The sequence below is a fragment of the Peromyscus eremicus genome, chromosome 5, assembly GCF_949786415.1.
Source record: "Peromyscus eremicus chromosome 5, PerEre_H2_v1, whole genome shotgun sequence".
In the NCBI taxonomy this organism is placed as follows: domain Eukaryota; kingdom Metazoa; phylum Chordata; class Mammalia; order Rodentia; family Cricetidae; genus Peromyscus; species Peromyscus eremicus.
Genome location: NC_081420.1, coordinates 65,117,104 through 65,130,838, shown reverse-complemented (window position 1 = coordinate 65,130,838; position 13,735 = coordinate 65,117,104). Strand labels below are relative to the sequence as shown.

Below are 13,735 nucleotides of genomic sequence, written 5' to 3'. Positions count from 1 at the left end.
AGGGTTCATGGCCCCATCCAAGTGTAAGCCTGTGTGATGCTGTTCCTCTAGAGTGACTGCAGTGCTCTCTCAGAAAAGAGAGGTTGGAGCTCTTGGCTTTGCAGTACTAGCTCTTCCTTTGTTTCTTAGCATGGGCAGAAAAAGTGGAGCTTCCTTCACAAGGCGCATGAGGCTCCTCACGATCTGTCCCTACGTGTCTCTCTAACTCTGTCCCTTGCTTACCTGTTTTCCCCAGAGTCCTTGCTTTTGCTCTCTGGATATTTCTCCCTTGTCCTGGAATCTCCACCCTGTTCACATAGATTCCCATAATTACCACTGCTCCAGTTGATCCCACCTTGTCCTGGAATCTCCACCCTGTTCACATAGATTCCCATAATTACCACTGCTCCAGTTGATCCCACCTTGTCCTGGAATCTCCACCCTGTTCACATAGATTCCCATAATTTCCACTGCTCCAGTTGATCCCACCTGTTAGCTGTTGCCTCTCTGTTGGGTCAGTGGGTTGTTACATCACTACACCATTAGACCTGTAGGGGTGGTTTCTTTATCTTACTCTTTTTTAAGGATGCTAAATCAGTGTTTATGAATGACTAAGTACCTTGATTCACCTGAAGGTGATATTTAGAGCAGTCTTTCTACTCCTGCAGCTACTCAGATGCAAGAAGAATGGACAAATTATCCTGGGTTGATTGTGACTTTCATATGCCATAGTTGTCATCCCTTAATTACTTCCAAATGTGACTACAAATAGTCCCAAATAGGGCAGAATTAAGGAAGAATTTGAGTTAGAACTAGTCTTTTTGAGTATGCCTGTATCCTGTATGACCGGTGTCCTTGGAGAAAGGAGGTATGGATCTCCAGAGACACCAGCAATCTACTTGCACAGAGGAAACACCAAGTAATCCCAGTGCTGGAGACAGCAGGGCTCAAGCCAAGGAGAGATGGGTGCAACTAACCCTTGAATTTGGACTTTAAGTCACCAGGGCTGTAAGAAATGCCTCTTATTTTAGCTGTGATGGTTGGAATATGTGATGTTCTTGTATGTCTTGAATTATTGGTCCCAAGACTGTGGAACTATCTGAGGAGGTTCTAAAGCTCTGGAAGGTTAGACCTGGCTGGAGTTATTGGTCACTAGGGTGGGTTCTTGGGAGGTATCTTGTCCCTGGTCACTTGCTGACATGCTCCCCTTCCTGGTCAGCCATGAACTCATAAGCTCTCCTTTGCTGCTTCCATCTGCTGCCTTGCTGTTTTGCCTCAGTACCCTTGGTCAGAAACCGTATTTTGGTTAAAATAAAGCCTGCCTTCTTTAAGGTATTTCTGTCAGGTATTTTTGGTCATGGTAATAAAAGGCTAACTATTACACATGTCTCCTAGTCTGTGGTTCTTTGTTATGGCAGCCCAAACAGACTAGTAAACACAGAGGCTTATGAGACAACCAAAAAACTATGTGATAATGGGGGTAATGGCAGGAGGATCATGAGTTGAAGGCCAGTCTTGGCAACATAACAAGTTCCAGGCCAGCCTGCGCCGATACAGAGTGAAACTTGGTTGTGTACATGGGTGTGTGTACATGTAACACACACACACACACACACACACACACACACACACACACACCAAACAAATTAAAAAAAAAAAACCTATGTGATAGCCAGTGGGGTTTATGTTGACTATAGATGTATGCTACCTCTATAAAGAGGGAAGCTGCAGTTATTAGGTCCTTAGGGCAATGTATTCCGCATAGAGTATACATAATGTGAGAGAAACTCTAATTTATAAGGGCATGTTTAGCAAGAACTAGAGCAGAGAATTTTCTGCTTACCTGGAACCAACCATGAACTGAGTAGTTTTGCATTTCTTAAACACTCTTTTGATGTTGTATTGTCTTTTGAAGTAGTCACAAATCATCTGTCCAGAGCAGTCATTCTCCAGAGTGGTTGGTGACTGTATATTTATTTCTATTTGATATTTGACTTCTTTATATTATTATGTAGAGGAGGTTTCTGAAACACTTTGTTCAGTGACTACCCAGAATTCTTCACATGAGAGAGCATATGCGTTTTGTCATAATCATGGTTTTTGCCTTCTTTATTCATACTCAGCCAATTGCCCTGACCAGCCAAAGGGTATTGACTATTGATACTCTTATATTTCAAAGTGAAGTTGTGAGAAGGAGTGATAGGCAGGGTTTGGGTGAATAGAAGAGTGAGCAGAGAAACAAACAGGTGCTCTCTAACATTGACCCTGCCCAGTCCCTCTACCAGACATTGGTTTGAATTCCAGCTGTAACCCTTGCTGGCTCTGGGACTGTTGAGCATGAGCAAGGCCTTCCTTAGCCTGGTTTGTCTTAACTGTAAAGCACCTCCTTCTTATGCACTTTCCTTTGAGCCCTGAGCTTTGACATAGAAAGTGTCTGGGCTGGACTCTGGTTCATTCATGTAAAATGTATGTACCTCAATCTTGAATTTCAGATAGTCATTTAAAGAAAGCATCTTTTTTTTTCTTTTTGTCTGCTCAGTGAGTGACACTGTAGAGGACACAGTTGGGTGTGGTCACATAATAGGGGCACAGGCACAGATCTTCCTAAGCAAGCCTTAGAGAACTTGCAGTGAAATGGTGCCAGGCATTGTGCTTAACAAGACCTCTATATCCTCTGCCCTGGGGATTTACGTTAGGGTTTCTATTACTGCAATGAAACACCATGACCAAAAAGCAAGTTGGTGAGGAAAAGGTCTATTTGGCTTATACTTGCACACTATAGTCCATCACTGAAGGAAGCCAGGACAGGAACTCAAACGGCAGGAACTTGGAGGCAGGAGCTGATGCAAAGGCCATGGAGGAGTGCTGCTTACTGGCTTGCTCTCCATGGCTTGCTCCCCATGGCTTGCTCAGTCTTCTTTCTTATAGAACCCAGGACCACCAGTCCAAGGGATGGCACCAACCACAATGGGCTGGGCCCTCCACCATCAATCATCAATTATTAAGAAAATGCCTTATAGCTGGGTCTACAGAGTCATTTTCAGAATTGAGATTTCCTACTTTCAGATAATTCTAGCTTGTATCAACTTACACTAAACTGTCCAGGACAGAAAGATAGTCATCAAAAGAGTTGTGAACCGTAGTGAGTGTTAGGAAGCAAATGAGTGCCAAGGAAAGGAATGGGGACCAGCCTTCAGTGGTCCGGTCGCCTTCTGAAGAGGCAACAACGAAAGAGTTAAGTTTGATCAGAAAACTGAGGACGTAAAGTTCAGAAGCAAGGAAGACCAAGGTGAACTTAGATAATGAACTCAAGCCAAGTGTCATCTGGTGGAAAGTGATTTACAAGATGATTCTCTGGACTGTCCTTGTAATGATCTTGAATGACATTGTATTTTTAGGAACAACTGTTTAAAATTTAAGCCATGACTCTGACCATTTATGGAGTGTAGCTTTGTGAACCCCAGGCTTTTCCATAGACTGTTCTAAATGATGTCAGGTAAGAGACTTGGCCCTTGAATGCTCTTCCTTCACAGTTTGTAACTTCAAACCAAACAAAAAAGTTTCTTTAGCTCTCCATATGCTCAATATTAACTAAATAGAAATAACATATAAAATGTCACATGGAAAGAATTGGTTCACTGTTTGAAGTTGTTATTTTGGTCAAAGCAAAGATTCATATCCTGTCAAAGTGCTGAGAATCAGGAACTGCTGAGTGCAGTTCTAAATGGGACATCTTTAATCACCCACTCAGAGGCCCAGGGAACATTGCTGAAGAGGGGGTGGAAAGAACGTAAGAGCCAGAGGGTGGGGAGGAGTCCTCTACAAAGTGCCATCTTCTAGAAATGATATGTCCATTACAGTCATGAACACAGCAGCGGTGACCACCCACACAAGACCTGTACACACACACACTCACACACACACACACACACACACACACACACACACACACACACACACACACAAACACACCATGAAACCATGCTAAAAAGAAGACAGGGTCAACAGGAATAGGTAGTGATATAAGAATGTAGTGGGGGGTGGTAAAAAAAATTCTTTTTTCTGATGTAGATGTTAAGGTGGTGATGATCAGGAAAGTCAAGATGATCAGCTTTGGAAAGTACTAGTAGCCAGCTGGGATTTGGGGGTTGGCAAGGCTGTGGAAACCAGTTGCAACCAGAAAAGTTAGTTGTAAGTGCTAATGCTTGGACCCAAGCCTGAATTTGACTCATTCACGCTTGGGGTTATTTTTTCCCTGTAAATAAACTGAGCTTCAGAGACACCTTCACACAGTGAAGAGGATTTTCTAATTGTTGATTGTTTTCCTCTCGAGTAGAGTATGATAGTACTTTCTGTTTTTGTTAATTGTTACCGTGACAGTATTTCATATTTTTAACCTGAAGCAGTTGGCTTTCCAAAAATACTGGAAACAAATTCATGATGTAATGATGTAATCATTCTCACCCACATCCAAAATTGTGGTAGAACTCCATTTTCACTGTGCTATTTATAGCAATGCTTTTTTATGTTAGGATTCATAAATTATCAAAGTAAATCCGTGAGAGGTGTGGTAGACTCTTTTCCCTTGAGTCATATACTTACTTTGCATTCATATTTCTTATGCCTTACTGTTAAAAGTTTTAGACTGTATTAGTGGATGCCTTTGTATTCTGCTTGAATATGGATCAACACTAAAGAATAAGGCAATGTCTGTTTATATCAGTATATTAGTGACTTTTACATAGTTGTAACCAAAACACCTGTGAGAATAACTTACAGGAAGAAACCTTATCTGGCTCATAGTTGCTGAGGGTTATTGGCCTAGGTGCCCCGCCCCACCCTGCAACTTTAGGTCCCATGTGATTGGACAGAACATTATGGTGAGAAGGGAAGAGGTGATCAAGTCTAGAATAGGGGTCAGAGATTAGGGACCAGGTTATAACCCTCAAAAGCATGTCTCCCTGCTCCCAGTGACCTACTTCCCCTACCTAAGCCTCACCTCCTAAAGTTTCCATAGCCTCCTGCAGAGCCTTGCCAGCTGGAGGCCAGGTATCATCAAAGAAGCCTATGGGCAGAGTTTCATATTCAGATCATGATAATTTGTAGATGCTTATTGCCTTTTGTCACACAGGAAACAAAAGGATATAGTTGTCTCTGTGAGTAGAAAGTTAAAGTTGCATTCGAACCCTTACAGTGTACTCTGCTGTAGTGTGTAGTTTTTGCTTTCATTATGTTTAGAAGTGGGATCTCTGTCTGTGCGTGTGTTTATGCACATGGGGCATATAGCAGAATTCTATCACTGCCCCTTTTTTAGATATTCTTATTAATACTAATAAGTGAATAATCAGCGAAAATAAGTTTAATCAACACTCATTAAAATGGATTGTTAATATGTAGCCTAAAAACATTAATTTAATTTTGCTTGTGAAAATTTGGAAGTCATTGAAAATTAAGTTACAGTTATTACAGTCTTACCTGTGGACTTTGCAATTGTGTCACTCACCATTGTTAATTATCTGAGTACATATTCTATGTGACACGATGTCCACACCCTCATCACCCACAGCCTCTGCAGAGAATATAGCACATAGCACCAAGGTAATAAAAATATAAGCTCTCAAGCATGAAGCAAAGCTGAAACAAGCCATTTTTACATATAACTTAAGTTTAGGTTCTGTGTAGGTGGTTGATCCCTGACTTAACCTTTAATAAAATTGGATTCAAGGGTATTTATATATAAATAAAAAATAAAGTTAATTTCATTCTCCGCTTCCTTATGAGACAGCACCTTGTGCTGCGTTACAGTGACTCTCAAACTTTAGCCTTCGTCTTATTGGCTGAAGCTCAGTCCGGCTTCTTCCGAGGAAAGTGTTTATGAGGTCAGACATGGAAAAAGTAAGTTTTTGCCATTGGGAACATTATTGAGGTGATTATTGTTCAGATTAAGGGATCACATTCAAGCCCGTTGCATTATTCTGTATTTGTTTGGCATTTTATCTCCTCTGATGTTATCTAGTAAATTATTTCCCCCTTTTATATAGTTTGGAAATTAAATTTGATAACATCCCTATGTTATAGGGTTCTGCCACTGCACCCAATTCTAGATCGTAGCCTTGAAGCAATGTGGTAGTTAGTATTTGTCTGTGCAGGGGGCTGCAAATCAAAGGTCAAAGTATGGCCTTAGATACCTGGGAGTCTTCTGGGTTCTGTTAGTCAGGTCTGACCACTGCCTCCTGTTGGTTCTCAGATCTTTGTTAGAGGTAAGGACCACTGAGGAAGTAGGTCCACCCTACCTCTGGGTTCTGTTAGTCAGGTCTGACCACTGCCTCCTGTTGGTTCTCAGATCTTTGTTAGAGGTAAGGACCACTGAGGAAGTAGGTCCACCCTACCTCTGGGTTCTGTTAGTCAGGTCTGACCACTGCCTCCTGTTGGTTCTCAGATCTTTGTTAGAGATAAGAACCACTGAGGACTTAGGTTTATCATAAGAAAGGAACATTCAAAACTGCTGTACACACATTCAGGGTCTCTCAGTGGCTTAAAATCATTGCCAAGTGTTGAGTCACATTTCTCTGCAATATTATAGAGGTTTCCATTTGAAAAATAAATGGATTAAGATAGAATACCCCAGCATGCAGGCATTTCAGTCTTCCCCTAGAACACCACAGTCCTGCTGTGCTGTATTTACCACCCACACCCTATCCTGAGAGACTTCTCTGCCTTGCTTTCCCTAGACTCAAACCTAGCTCCCTCTTTGTCTTTCCCTGCAATGAAAAGTCGCCTGAGATATTTCTAAGTCTCTTAGCTCTGTGTGTTGATTTTGATAAGTGAGACCCCACCCCTAATGAAATTGTATTATTTTAAAGGTACTATTTTATTCAACCTATAATTACACAAGACATGATTCATTTAAAAGCATATACATGGTCAGATTACATGAAAGTATCCTATCTCTGTGAATGACTGTTATATCGGCAATCATTTGTCCATATGAATGTGACCTGGTAAAAATAGTCAGTATTCTGCCCTGTTAATAGAATGGTGTCTGTCATGCTCCTGGAAGCTGTTCATGGATTTCATGGAATCCCTGTCAAGTCCCAACAATACCTCTTATAGAAATAAAAGAGAAATCCTGAAATTCACATGAAATGCCAGTGGCCCCAAATGGTCAAAAGAATCCTGAGAAAGAACACATCTAGATGACTTATACTTTATAAATTTAAAGCATGTATGAAGTTACGGTAATTAAAATAGAGAAGGAAGGGCTGGGGTGTGACTCGGGCACAGCTCTTGGCTAGTGTGAACAAGGCCCTCGGATCTAGCCCCAGTGCAAAAATAAAATAAAATAGAGGGACTGTCATAATTTTAGATACATACCAGTGGGATAGAGAACCCTTACATAAACTCTCATGTACGTGGTCGAATGGTTTCTCCTTATATTATTAACTCACTAATTATTCAAATTGCGGATTACACTGTGGCATTTCCATACATGTGTGGGTCATGTTTGGATAATCCCCACTCTTCCTGGGACCTTCTCTTGTCTTCCTTGTGCTCTCTCTTCCTGCGGGGACCTTCTCCTCTGAGAGTCTTTCTACACACACACACACACACACACACACACACACACACACACACACACGAGAAAGAATGTGAAATACTTGCTTTTCTGTGTCTAGTATATTTCTTTTAGTTGCATAATCTCCAGTCCGATTTCATTCTTTCTGGCTGAGTACTACTCTCTATATGTATCATATGTTTATGATGTATATTGTAGCTAGAGTTTTCCTGCCTGGCCCACAGTCAGGACAAATCTCTCTCACCCACCAGTCCCACAGCCGCTCAGACCTAACCAAGTAAACACAGAGACTTATATTGCTTACAAACTGTATGGCCATGGCAGGCTTCTTGCTAACTGTTCTTATAGCTTAAATTAATCCATTTCTATTAATCTATACCTTGTCACATGGCTCGTGCTTACCGGCATCTTCACATGCTGCTTGTCCTGGTGGCGGCTGGCAGTGTCTCTGACTCAGCCTTCCACTTCCCAGCTTTATTCTCCTCCTTGTCCCGCCTATACTTCCTCCTGCCTGACTACTAGCCAATCAGTGTTTTATTTACCAACCAATCAGAGCAACACATTTGCCATACAAAACATCTCACAGCATATTGTTTTATCAATTCAGCAGTTGACAGACTGATTTTAGAAGCTTGAATATTGAGACTAATGCCACCAAAAGAGTGGGTTGCACACCTCTCTTTTGAGTAGTGGCTTTATTTCCTTCAGGTGTGTACCTAGCTGTATCACATGTACAACTATATTATATGGTCGATCTATTTTTTTTTAAGAAGTTCTGTAAGATTTTTCATGGTGGATGTTAGTCGTGTGCCTTCTTACACACAGTGTCTAAGGTTCCTGTTCTCCCTTCCAGTATTGGAAGCTATGAACAGGATTCAACCTCTTATCGCTTCTCGGCCTTTTGACTAAGATCAAGTGTAGTATCTGTTCTTATCAGTTAGGACTCAACCTCTTTACTCATCACTGAAATGCAAATCAAAACTGCATTGCAATTCCATCTCACTATAGTCATAGCTCTTGTCAAAAAAAAAAGAAAGAAAGAAAGAAAGAAAGAAAGAAAGAAAGAAAGAAAGAAAGGAAGAAAAAACAAGTGCTGCTTGAAGGATATTTTTTTTTCTTCTTTTCAACACAGGGTTTCTCCGTGTAACAGCTCTGGCTGTCCTGGATCTCACTTTGTAGACCAGGCTGGCCTTGAACTCACAGAGATCCACCTGCCTCTGTCTCCTGAGTGCTGGCATTAAAAGTGTGCACCACCACACCTGGCTAGGATTTTTTTTTTTTTAATGAGGATACCAAGATCAACCAATGAAGGAAAGTCACCTCTTTCCAGAAATGATGCTGTGAAGATTGTATGTCCACATGCAAAAGAAGGGACTTGAACTCTTAACCGAAGAACACATGCAAACAGCAAAATGGATCAAAGGTCGAAAGCAAGACCTGTGTCTTAGGGTTTCTATTGCTGCAGTGAAACACTATGAAAAAAGCAGCTTGGGGAGGAGAGGGTTTATTCAGCTTACTTTTCCATATCAGAGTTCATCATTAAAAGAAGTCAGGACAGGAACTCAAGCAGGGCAGGAATCTGGAGGCAGGAGCTGATGCAGAGGCCATGAAGGGGTGCTGCTTACTGGCTTGTTCAACATAACTTGCTCAGCCTGCTTTTTTTTTTTTTTTTTTTTTATAGAACCCAGCACCACCTGGCCAGAGATGGCACCATCCAGGTGGGCTGGGCCCTCCCCCATCAATTAGTAATTAAGAAAAATACCCTGCAGGCTTGTGTATAGCCCAACGTTATGGAGGCATTTTCTTAATTGAAGTTCCCTCCTCTCAGCTGACTTTAGTTTGTGTTGAGTTGACATGAAACTAGCCAGGACATTCTGCAACTAACAGTAAAACTCTGCAGTGAAAACATAAGGCAAAAAGCTTCATGACATTAGCTTTGGTGATTTTGGATATGATTCCAAAGACATAGGCAACAAAAGAGGAAATAGGAAAATTGAACTCTATGAAAAAAAAAATGTGAGTCAAAAGACAGACAGTATCATCAGGAGGAGCCAAACATGTTGCAATCCCAGTTTGAGGGGATGAGGCAGGAGGATCATGTGAGCTGAGGAGTTCCAGAGTGGCCTGGGGAGCATGGCAAGACTCTGAGGAAAGAGAAAGAGGAAGGGAAGAGAGGACAGTGAAAAGGTACCCTGCAGAGGAAGGGAAGAAAGGACAGTGAAAAGGTGCCCTGTAGAGGAAGGGAAGAAAGGACAGTGAAAAGGTACCCTGTAGAGGAGGAAGAAAGGACAGTGAAAAAGTACCCTGTAGAGGAGGAAGAAAGGACAGTGAAAAGGTGCCCTGCAGAGGAAGGGAAGAGAGAACAGTGGAAAGGTACCCTGTAGAGGAAGGGAAGAGAAGACAGTTAAAGGTACCCTGCGGAATGTGAGAAAATACTTGTAACTGATATATCCCCAAATCCCTAAAAAAATATAGAAATGTGTAGTACTCATGACCCCATCATCGAATAATAACCAATTAGTATCCTAAATGTATTTAATTCTGTTTTTGTCTACCTGTATGCATATATATATATATATATTTGCATATATATTTTATATGTATATATTCTGTTCTTTATTCCTACTATGTCTATTTGTATAGTCTTGTAGAAATTAAGATTGTTTTCTAAATTTTGCAGCCTACTGTTTTCAGCCTTCAATATTATATCATGACCATGAGCCCATGCCATTAAACTTTATTTGGAAATGTTTTAAATCCTGTGACTCCATATTATGCCATCTATGAGTGTTTCAAAATTTATTAACCAAGTCTTAGGCATTAAGCTGTGTCTAGTTGTCCAGGGAGAATGCAAGCAATACTTAAATCAAAAATATATAATATTAAATCTCTCAGAATAGGTTTGCTTATGTCTTCAACACCATTAAATTCCTCAGTCAAATTGGCTGAGCATATTTTAATAGCCTTTCAAAAAACAGGTACAGATTGGTGTTCTGACCAGCAATGTAGAGAAAATTTCCATTTCTAGACCCCTGATCACCTAGAATTACAATTCTTTTGGGTTTAAACCATTCTGATAGAATACATATGGTTCAAAAGGCTAAATGTGTCCTGTGGGCTGTTGGCACTGTTTTGGAAGATTCTGGAAGCTGAGAGATAAAGTCAAGCTGAAGGTAGTGGATCGCTGAAGGTGGGTCCCTGGCTGATTCCTGCCTTGCTGTCTGTTTCTTTTCCTGTCATGGTGTGGACAGACATGTTCTAAAGGCCTTCCCCATCAGAACCAATTGAATCCTCTTGAGACCACAAACCCAAACCCATCCTTCCTCCTTGGAGTTGCTTCTGTTGGGTCCTGTGGTTGTAGCTCCTCAGAAGTAAAGGCTAGAGGACATTCTAGAGAAAGACAAATAGTTTCTATTGCTTTTGCCAGAAAGCAGCTAAGTGACAGTCATAAACATTAAATCCTACTGGTAAGGGTTCACTGAGGATGCCTGAGGTAGTGCGCTAACTTGGTGTTAAACTAACTGTAAAAGTTTCCATCGTTAAGGAAGAAGTCCTGTGTGTTTCAGTTAAACGGATGTGGTGAAAATGGGTTGGTGACAGCCGCACCAATTCTGTTAGAAGTGGTTATACAGAAACTTATTATTCAAATGTGAATTTTTATTAGCTTATATTGCTTTAATAAATGACTTCTCCCCAGGTTTCCACATTACCAGAGACTTCTTCAGGATTGGCATTTCTGGTTTCTCAAGAGGTTGGAAGGAAGCCTTCAGTAGCCCCAAGAGCAAGGAAATTTGATGGGAAGGAGGATCATGGTGAATAAGACAAGCCATGGCCAGTGCTCTTGGGGAAGCTGCTCAATAAGATGTAACAGACCACTCTTGACTAGCAATCTCTCAGTCTTCAAAGAAACAAAATGCAATCCTTGTTTCTAAACTGCATTGTAACCTTACTTTATTTTGAGATGGGGTCTTATTAGCTAACCTAGGTGGGCCTCGAACTCCCTTTGTAGCCCAAGAAAGGTCTTCTTGCCTCTGCCTCCTAGGTGCTGAGATTATAGACATGTACACACAACCTTATCCCTATTCTTGATCACCAGTCTTTAAGAGTCTTATGAGCAGGACTGTCAGTCACTGGAGGGAATTCTCAAGTGACTGACATGTAAATGTTTGTCAAATACACATGGTAGGTTTCACTTAAGATAGTCTGAAATCATGTTTTATAATCCTATGATGCTTTCCATTCTGTAGAACCAGTTCATGGACATTCTTGGCATTCATCCACAATGCTATCCATTGATGTTTATCCTCACTTGGCGGACAGGGAAACTGAAGCTCCACAGAACACAGGATTTGCCCAGTCTCCTAGTCTCTAAATCAGTGAATGGTGTGTGTCTAATAGAATCTAGGACCACTGAGCTTTTTTCTATAAGATCTGACATTGTGTGAACAATACAAGAGAAATCTGGCAAGAAAAAATTGTATTGCCTCCAATGTTTAGAAGAATGATAGGAAGGTCCTAAATAAATGCCAAGTTTAGAACATGAATTATTTATTAACGGCCATATCCACTTGCAAAATGAAGCCACAGTGGTGGTGTGCATTGGGGATGCTCACTGCTCTGTTGCTAGGTAATCATATCTGCAAGTGAGCAAGAGCTCCTCCTGTCCCATATTACTCTGGGCCACAGATATAAAATGGCCAAGAAGAGCGTGAGATGGAAACAATATAAAATGTGATTTTTCTTTATTGGGAAAGGCTTCTGGACCTATTTGCACCAGCATGCACATAAATCAGGAGCTGCTTTTGTTGGTCCATTTGATGGCGGGGTGGGAGGGATGGGGTGATCTTGTTTTTGTTTCGTAATCTTTTAAAATTTAAATTATATCCTTTCCCTGCACTAGCTGGGAAGAACAACTGTTTATTTTAGCATGCATGATAACGCATCCATGCATTGCATACCTGAAATGAACAGAATGCCTATTTTCAAAACAAGTTGCCCCTGCCCAAGAAAGGCTAAACAGACAATTGGCAGAATGATGGTGTGGCCTTGCATTCCCTGCAGAATAAATTTGAGAGCTGTCAGGAGACATTCTGCCTTGCTTTGATTGCACTGATGATGCACAGAAAGAGAGGCAACCTCAGACCCAGATGCTCAATCCATTTAGAGCCTGATAGACCGTCATCTGTAACAGACTGAATGGGCTGCTAGTGTGGTGGGCACAGTGATGGAAAGATGCCCTCTTAAATACCGTGCACTATGTATTTTGAATTTGTTTTGGACAAATTCTCTTTCAATGTCCTTTCATCTCTTCATCTTTAATCTTTTTTAAATTATGAAAATTAGCCACACTTACTACAACATTACGTTCTTGAAAGGGAAAATATGTTATCCCTTTTTCCACTGGTTCACACCTGTGTCTTACCTTAATTTTTCCTGTTTGAGGAAACCAATATTAATATCTTGTGATGTATCTCTTTCTTCTTTTTATTTTGCACATAAAATTTAATTATATGCATATCATGAGATTATTTTTCTTTTGCCTTTGGTTTAAAAAATGATCATAAGAATACCAATACTTTTAAAAAATTATAATGTGGACCTCTTTCCAGGCCAGTCCATACAGATGTCTATTTTAATGGCTAATCACATTTAACAATATCACTATTGTCTTATCACCTGATAGTGAGCATTCTAGTCCCTGAGATTACTATGGCAAATATTTACTGTTGCAGTATGGGTATCATCTTTTAAGCTTTATTATTTTTCATTCAGTAAAAAAGAACTGAAAACAGAAGACCTTTTCATAGTCAGCCAGCTATAATCACACATTTCTATAATTACCAGGGTTGCACATTGTGACAAAAATTACAGAGATTTATATGTATAGTCTCTATGTGGGGCAGCTGTAAACACAGCTCTTATTTGTGTTGTCATTCATTGTTTGCCATTAGACTCCTTGTGGGAATTCAGTGCTGAGCAGGGAGGGGATTTTCCAACTACCAAGATGTCTCATCCGAGTTCCTTCATGAGCATCAGTTACCTGGGCGTGGGCAGACTTGGGATCTGAATGACGGAATCCCTAGTAAGCCATGGTTTCCTAGTTTAGCCTTGTTAGACCATGGTCTTAGATTTTTATGAGTGAGGGAGAACCTGGCTTTCAGAGTACATTAATTTAAATGC

At 40.8% G+C, this 13,735-nt stretch overlaps 1 protein-coding gene and 1 pseudogene across 2 annotated transcripts in view; both read left to right on the top strand.

Annotated features, from left to right (window-relative positions):
• Rsu1 (Ras suppressor protein 1) overlaps window positions 1–13,735 on the top strand; it is a 183,409-nt gene that overhangs the window by 86,049 nt on the left and 83,625 nt on the right. The gene's annotated exons all lie outside the window — the stretch shown is intronic.
• LOC131912169 (U2 spliceosomal RNA) lies at window positions 8,441–8,574 on the top strand (annotated as a pseudogene).